The following is a 7097-nucleotide window of genomic DNA, read 5'->3' as shown; positions in this document are numbered from 1 at the left end:
TACGGTGGGCGGTCAGGGCCGAGCGATGCACGTTTCTCTCGTACACGTACGCGCGCGTGTGCGAGGCGTTGGCTCTAACTAAACCCGAGCGAGGCGTTGGGCTCTAACTGAACCCGAGCGATTGCACTGCAGGCTACACATTACTGAACCCGAGCGATCGATTGATGGCTGTTAACTGAACCCGATCGAGCGATTCCTTCACTACTGCTGCTAACTGAAGCTGATCGATGCTGCCTCTCTGGATGAACAGTGAGCGTTGTGGGGGGGGGGTTGGATGAATAGTGAGCGGTGGCGTTGCCTCTGGATGAACAGGACCCCGTGGTGTGGAGGGATGGATGAACAGGACGACCCCGTGGAGGGCTGGATGAACAGTAGATGGTGGAGGGGTGCCCGTGGAGGGGTGGTCGAACAGTAGCCGGTGGAGTAGCGCGCGGTGGAGGCTGGATGAACAGGAGCCCGTAGAGGCTGGAGGAGGTCGACGGTGGAGATGAACAGTATCCCGTGGAGTCCCGTTTTGCGGTACGCCACGCCCCTCCCGATGAACAGGACCCCCGTTTCGACCGTAGCGCTCGAAGACAAGTCCGTTTCATCTGTTTTGCGGTACGCCACACCCTCCTGATCAACAGGACCACCGTTTCGACCGCAGGAGGTCTGTTTCCTCCGTTTTGCTTTACGCCAAACCCCTCCCGATGAAAAGGATCCCGTTTCGAACGTGGCCGGTCGAACACAAGGCCGTTTCCTCCGTTCTGTGGTACGCCAGACCTCGTTTCCATCGCCTATTCCGTCCAATCCCTCCCGATGAACATGACGACGCATTTCGTTTCGACCCAGCCGCTTGGCTCCCCATGAACACCACGATGACGCTGTTTCTCCGTTCCGACCTAGCCATATAAACGAGCCCTGGCCGTACGTATGCACGAGTAGGCGTTCGAGACCCCGCCCGTATGTACACATACATGGCCGTATTTTCTTTCTTGCACCCTGGCCATTGTACGTACGTGTACATGCTACATGCGCACCTCTACTATGACACGTGCGCACCTCTATGTGACACTCCAAAAATTTTGTGGTTTTTGTTTTCAGAAAGAGCCTTGTTTGGTTTGATGAAGGTCATTTAAACCCTTCTTAAAAACCCTCTTCTAAGTTTGCCCTCTAAAAACCTTTTCTTGGATTAAGTTTCTTTTAAAAAAGAAAACCTTTTTTGGTTTTGGGCTTTTATTTGGTTTTGATCCATTCTTGTTTTACCATGCCTCTTATGGTAAAACTTCCCCCAAAACCCCTCCTTCCACTTTGGAACAACCCAAACATTCTGTCCAAACTAATAAAATCCATTTTTGGATTTTATTCCATTTATTTCTTTTCCCAAAACAATTATGTCTTTTATTTTGAACCTAAGTGATTTGCAAAGCAAGTACCTAAATGCCTTTGATTTTTGGTCTCAACCCAACTCCTCTGGATGGTCCTTGGTACCCACAACCTAGAACCATCAAGATCTACTCTTCTTCTTTTCAAAATTTCCAAATTTCACCCTCTGCAAGTTTGGACCAGATTTGTCAAATTTGGTGAAATTCATATTTCCACTTCTCCAAAAATTCCACCAAAATTCAGGCAACCTCTAGCTGCAACGAGAGACCACTTCACCAAAACCAGCTCAAGGAAAAATCCCCACATGCCAAAATCATTCTGTCGAACACCTGGCATGCACGGATACTGTTCATATTCAGAAAAATGCAGATTTCAGTGTTGTTTCTTCGTCATAGTTTCAGTCACAGGTAAACTGTGCACTTGGCACGTTGCTCACAGCCCCTCCTCCTTGTCCGGAGCTCCACACGTGCGCTTGGCTCCTTCCTAGCATCGGTGGCGCCCTGGCCCGCCTGCACCGGCGTGTCCCGCGGCGGCAGAACCACCGTAACGGCCGACAAGGGGACACACTGCGGCATAACGCCGTTCGGCACCGCCCAAACCTCCTGAGAGCTCCGCGTGGCCATCTCCTTGCCAGCGCACGCATGTAGCACCATCGCCGTGGCCTGGCACACGCAAAGCGCGTTCTCTGCCGCCGACGTGCCGTGCGTCCGTTCCGTCGAGGACAGGCCGTAATCCTCCCTCCCTTGCTCAGTTGGACACTAGGATGGCACCAGTGCTTCATCTAGATGATGCTCAAGCCCCTAAGCCGACCGTCCACCCACAGCGCCGCCGTAATCGCTCACCGGACTTTTCCGTTCACGGCAACCGCCTCGGCCGGCTATAAATAGCACCCCCCCCCGAGCTTGCTCTCGCCCCCGCACAACTTCACCACCTCACCAGACCCCGCCTAGCCACTAGAAGAGCCTCGAGGGGCCCTTCTTCCTCAACTCCGTCTACCTCTGTCCGCCTCGGGCTCCGGCAACGTTCTCTTTGGTGAGAACTCCTCCATCGTCCTACTCTTGCCCGTAGCATCGTACCACCACCAGGAGGCTAACCCCCACTTCAATTGACCCCCGCAGCTCTCTCCGGCAAGATCCACGACGACCCGAACCACCGTCCGCTGGAGAAAGGGACGCCATCGACACAGTGCTCGCCGGCGACCACCACCACCACTCACCGACGCGGAAAGGTGCACTGATCACGAAGGTACCACCCAATCACCCAGCCCCGCCGTGGATCGCCGTCGGCGACCACCGCACCTCTCGGGCACCGCCGCGCCCTGTTTCCCTCATTTGAATTTTCAAACCTGACGGGTGGAGCCCGCCTGTCAGCCTCTCAGTTTTTTCTTTTAAACGAACCGTTTTCTGGACTTTTCCACAGAACCCCCTGGAAGTTTTCTGTTTCATTACAGATGGGTCCTTGGACCAAAACTCTTATAACTTTTAAACAGAAAATGGTTTTTGATTGATTCTTTTTCTGTCATCTTTCTTTTTCTGTCTAGTTTTTTGCCATATTTATTTGAAAAATATTTGGAACACTTTTCTGTACACTCGCGGTATTTACGTTGCGTGTGTATTTTTTCTTATACCGTAGATACCGGAGGAGGTGACGGAGCTGCGAACTTCACACAGTTAAACTCCGACTTCTCCGAACCAGGCAAGCATGTTTGAACTCTTGATATGATGAGTGGTTGTTGCATGTTTGCATTTTAGTATGGTCATGGCATGTTTATGAACATTTCTTTGAATGTTATATTTCATGCACATAAGTGGAAAGTAAGTTTCGGAAAGCATTATGTTGTTGGATACATATTTGCATGGCCATGTGATGGCATGAGGATGGGTAAGATGGCAGTGTTGTGACATACCAGTCTTATGCCAGATTATTTGACTTTCGTGCCATCATGAATGAAATCACATTGCCATTCATTTCCTTCCTGTACTGCCACATGTTTTCCGAAAGGAATATGGCTTAGTAAGTTGCAAATCGTTTTCCTGGTACACACCAAACAGAGAGGCCGGGATGAGGGTTCCATGGCCCCGGATTAAAGCCCGTCATCCGGTCAGGGGGCATGGGTGTTTCCGGTTGGGACCGAGAGGGGGGCACCCCTTAGAGCACGCGTATAGAAATTTGATCCCATGCTATTCGAGGTTGTGACCTCCCCGTCTCAAGGTTTTTCTTGGACGTTGTCCAGGGTGATTCCTGGCATCGTGAGGTGAAATGGGTGTGTACTAGTTAAAATGTGTTTCTACTGAAATACCGTAAACGGAACAAGTCCTTCATGACTACGGAAATCCGTTGGCTATGGTCAGTTAGTACAAACTCTGTAGAGTCTCAAATTCTTTAAATCATCTTGTACTTGTCCAAGTACTGTATTCATCTTATCTTGTCAGATATCAGCCTCAGTGACAAAACTCCGGTGAACTACATGTGTGTAAATCCAGTTAAAAGTTTATTCTTGTGGATGGACTAACCCGTTGGTCACTTTTGTTATAAGCCCTTTTTGTGACGTCGCTCAGATGTCCGACTGTGGCATTTCTTTTATAAGCCCTTTCTGTGGCGTCGCTCAGATGTCAGACTATGGCATTTCTTTTATAAGCCCTTTCTGTGACGTCGCTCAGACGTCCGACTATGGTATTTCTTTTAAGCCCCTTTATGTGGTGTCGCTTAGACGCCCAACTGCGGCATGAACTTTATTTGTTTACCTTTCGAGGCATCGCTCCAGACACCCGATCGATTTTCAGTTATTTATTTTATTTATCAAATAATATTATTGTTGGGATGAACATCATTATTTTTATTCATGACACATTCATGCATACATTTATTATATCTTTTGTCCGAACTGTCTTGCGAGTACTTTCAAAGTACTCACCTGGCTTGTTGATTTGGCCAGATGTTGATGAAGGCGATCTCATGGATGAAGAGTTCGATAGAGAGTCCGACGCCTAGAGGAGTCCCAGTCAGTCCCGTGCGATCCTGTTTTGGTCACTGTATTATCCGCTTCCGCCACGCCAGAATAAATTCATCGAGCCTCACCTCGACGCTCGATGAGCTGCCAGTTAGGAGTTAAGTTATCCACCACCACTTTTATCTTGAGCTAGTAGCATGCCACCACACCCCTGTGTCATAACCGCCCTTATGTAAGATATTGGCGAGTTTGTAATAATTTGTTGAGCAGCCTCAGCTCAACCCTGTAATATATTTAATGCTACTAGTCCTCTGTTTATCAAGTATTCGTCTACCAGTGAGGATGACTTTTCCTATACTGGGATCTAAAGATCGATTTTCTCAATAAATATTTTATTGAAAAACCGGTCGTGACAGACTTGGTACCAGAGCCAGGCTGACTGTAGGAAGCCACTAGGTGCGATCGCTAATTGGTTATTAGCATGATAGAGTTTATTTGTGTTTTTACAAATGTAGTCATTTTTCTGACAATCAGCATAAAACTTATGATCTGATCGTTCAGAATTTTTGCCTACTTTTGTAGATGGCTGGCAACGACTGTGAGTCGCAGATGTTCGCCAACATGCCCGAGGGGTTCGTTAAACTCCTCTCCTTCATCGTTCAGGTCGCGATGGTGCCATCCGTGCACCCAGTCTTCACACTTTATCCACAAAAGATCAACGACATTCTGACCATGCACCAGGCCACGGTGCAATTCAGGGGAGGGCGTGCTGAGATACGCCACTTCCGTTTCTTGGGGAGAGCCATGCCTACAGAGAGGCATGCTATGCAGATGGCTGCCCGCGAGTCGATAGCTTGTCTTCGGGATGTCCTTCCTGCAATGAAGACCCGTCGCTACCGCTACCTTCCATGCCACGTGCCATACACCTATCACTACTCTTTCTCTTGCCCCAAAGAAGAGCGAGACGAGGCCTTTGAGATGCTTGTCGAGTACCTCTGAGCCCTGGAGGCAGCCTTCGACAGCATGGTGGACGACCTCGTAGCTGCCCGCATGGACTCAGTCCATGGCTGTGCTGCCAACAGGAGGGAACTTCTGCACACCGCTCCACCACTGACTTTTATCTCGTCCTCAGCTTCTCATTCGCCTACCATTCTCGCATCTGCTCGTCGTTTGCCTACCACTGAGGAATTCAACCAAGCTATTGCACCCACTCCCGTTCGCGCTGCACCACTTATTGCACCCACTCCCATACGTGCTACTCCACCTATTCCGCCCACTCCCATTCAGGTTACTCCGCCTATGGCACCTGCTCCATCAGCTCAGCGCAGCGTTCCTCGTCTGGAACCTATTAGCGAAGAGGAGGTTGATTCCCTAGCGTCTCTGTGTCTCACCCTCGGCAGGCCAAGGGAGATCCTCACCATCTCCGACTGAGTACGCGTAACGCCATGCGATGTACCGACTTGTGTAATATGTTTATTTGTACATAGGTTGTGAGAACTAGCCTGTTTGCGCATCATGTAGGATCTGGAGAAGTGCACTAGTCTAAATAACATGTCAGGATTATGTGCGCATATCCTGAGTGATGTATTGTATAATTATGATTGCATGTAAGATATTTAATAGTCCTTCTCCGCGCGCAATCATGTATTTTCAAAAATATCCTGGAGTTTTAAAATTTTCTTTATGTGTGATTTTATTGACTTCTGCGACTCTCTTTCTTGTCTTACGAGTTTCACAAAATATATCCCAGAGTGAAAGATGTCTCATCCTTGGACGCGCTCCATGCCAAATCAGCCAGAGGAAAATTATGGCACACCGCAAAACCACAATTTCACTTAGGGACAGACAAGTCAACAGGACAGTGAAACAGCTTTTACACAAGTTTGTCGTCTGTATGAACAGAGTCAGCAACAACACCAGGAAATGATGAACCAATTCATCAATATGGGAAGTAACCGTGGTCAGCATCAGCAGCAATCCAAATTATCTGAGTTACAGAAGACACGTCCTCCAACATTTTCTCATACTGACAAGCCTCTTGAGGCCGACGACTGGCTTCGAGACATGGAGAGAAAATTAATTATTGCACAGTGTTCAGACCGTGAAAAAGTATTGTATGCACCTCATTATCTCACCGGAGCAGCTGCATCATGGTGGGAAAACTTCCTGCACATGCACCCCAACGAAAATGAAATAACCTGGGAGAATTTCAAAGAAGGTTTTCATGGGGCACACATTCCTAAGAGTGTTATGAAAATCAAGAAGAGAGAATTTGATGACCTCAAGCCAAGGACCATGACAGTGTTAGAATACAATAGCCAATTTACTCTGCTGTCTCGCTACACCAATGAAGAGCGTATGACCGAGAGCAAGAAGATGGAAAAATTCTTGGAAGGCCTGGCACCCGCACTTAAATGCCAACTGGTTGTGCATACCTTCCCAGATTTTAAAACACTGGTGGATAAGGCCATTACTCTAGAAAATGAGCAACGTAGCCTGGAAGATTTCCGCAAACGTAAAAGGGACCAGACTACTTTTGCTCGCAACCCCAGAAGCAAGACGGAATTTCAGATGGGTGGAACACACAAAACATCGACGGATAATTCACGCCCAATCAAGAATTTCCATGCAAGAGACAAGGAGTTCACCTATCGCCCAGGTGTTACTTGTTACGCTTGTGGAGAAGAAGGGCACTATGCCAAGCAGTGCCCCAAGCCAAGGAACTCAACCCCGAAGCCCAACAGTGGTGGAAATAATTCAGCGCCAAAGCAAAACAATTTCA

The sequence above is a fragment of the Triticum aestivum genome, chromosome 3B, assembly GCF_018294505.1.
Source record: "Triticum aestivum cultivar Chinese Spring chromosome 3B, IWGSC CS RefSeq v2.1, whole genome shotgun sequence".
Classification (NCBI taxonomy): domain Eukaryota; kingdom Viridiplantae; phylum Streptophyta; class Magnoliopsida; order Poales; family Poaceae; genus Triticum; species Triticum aestivum.
This window is presented reverse-complemented; position numbering follows the sequence as displayed.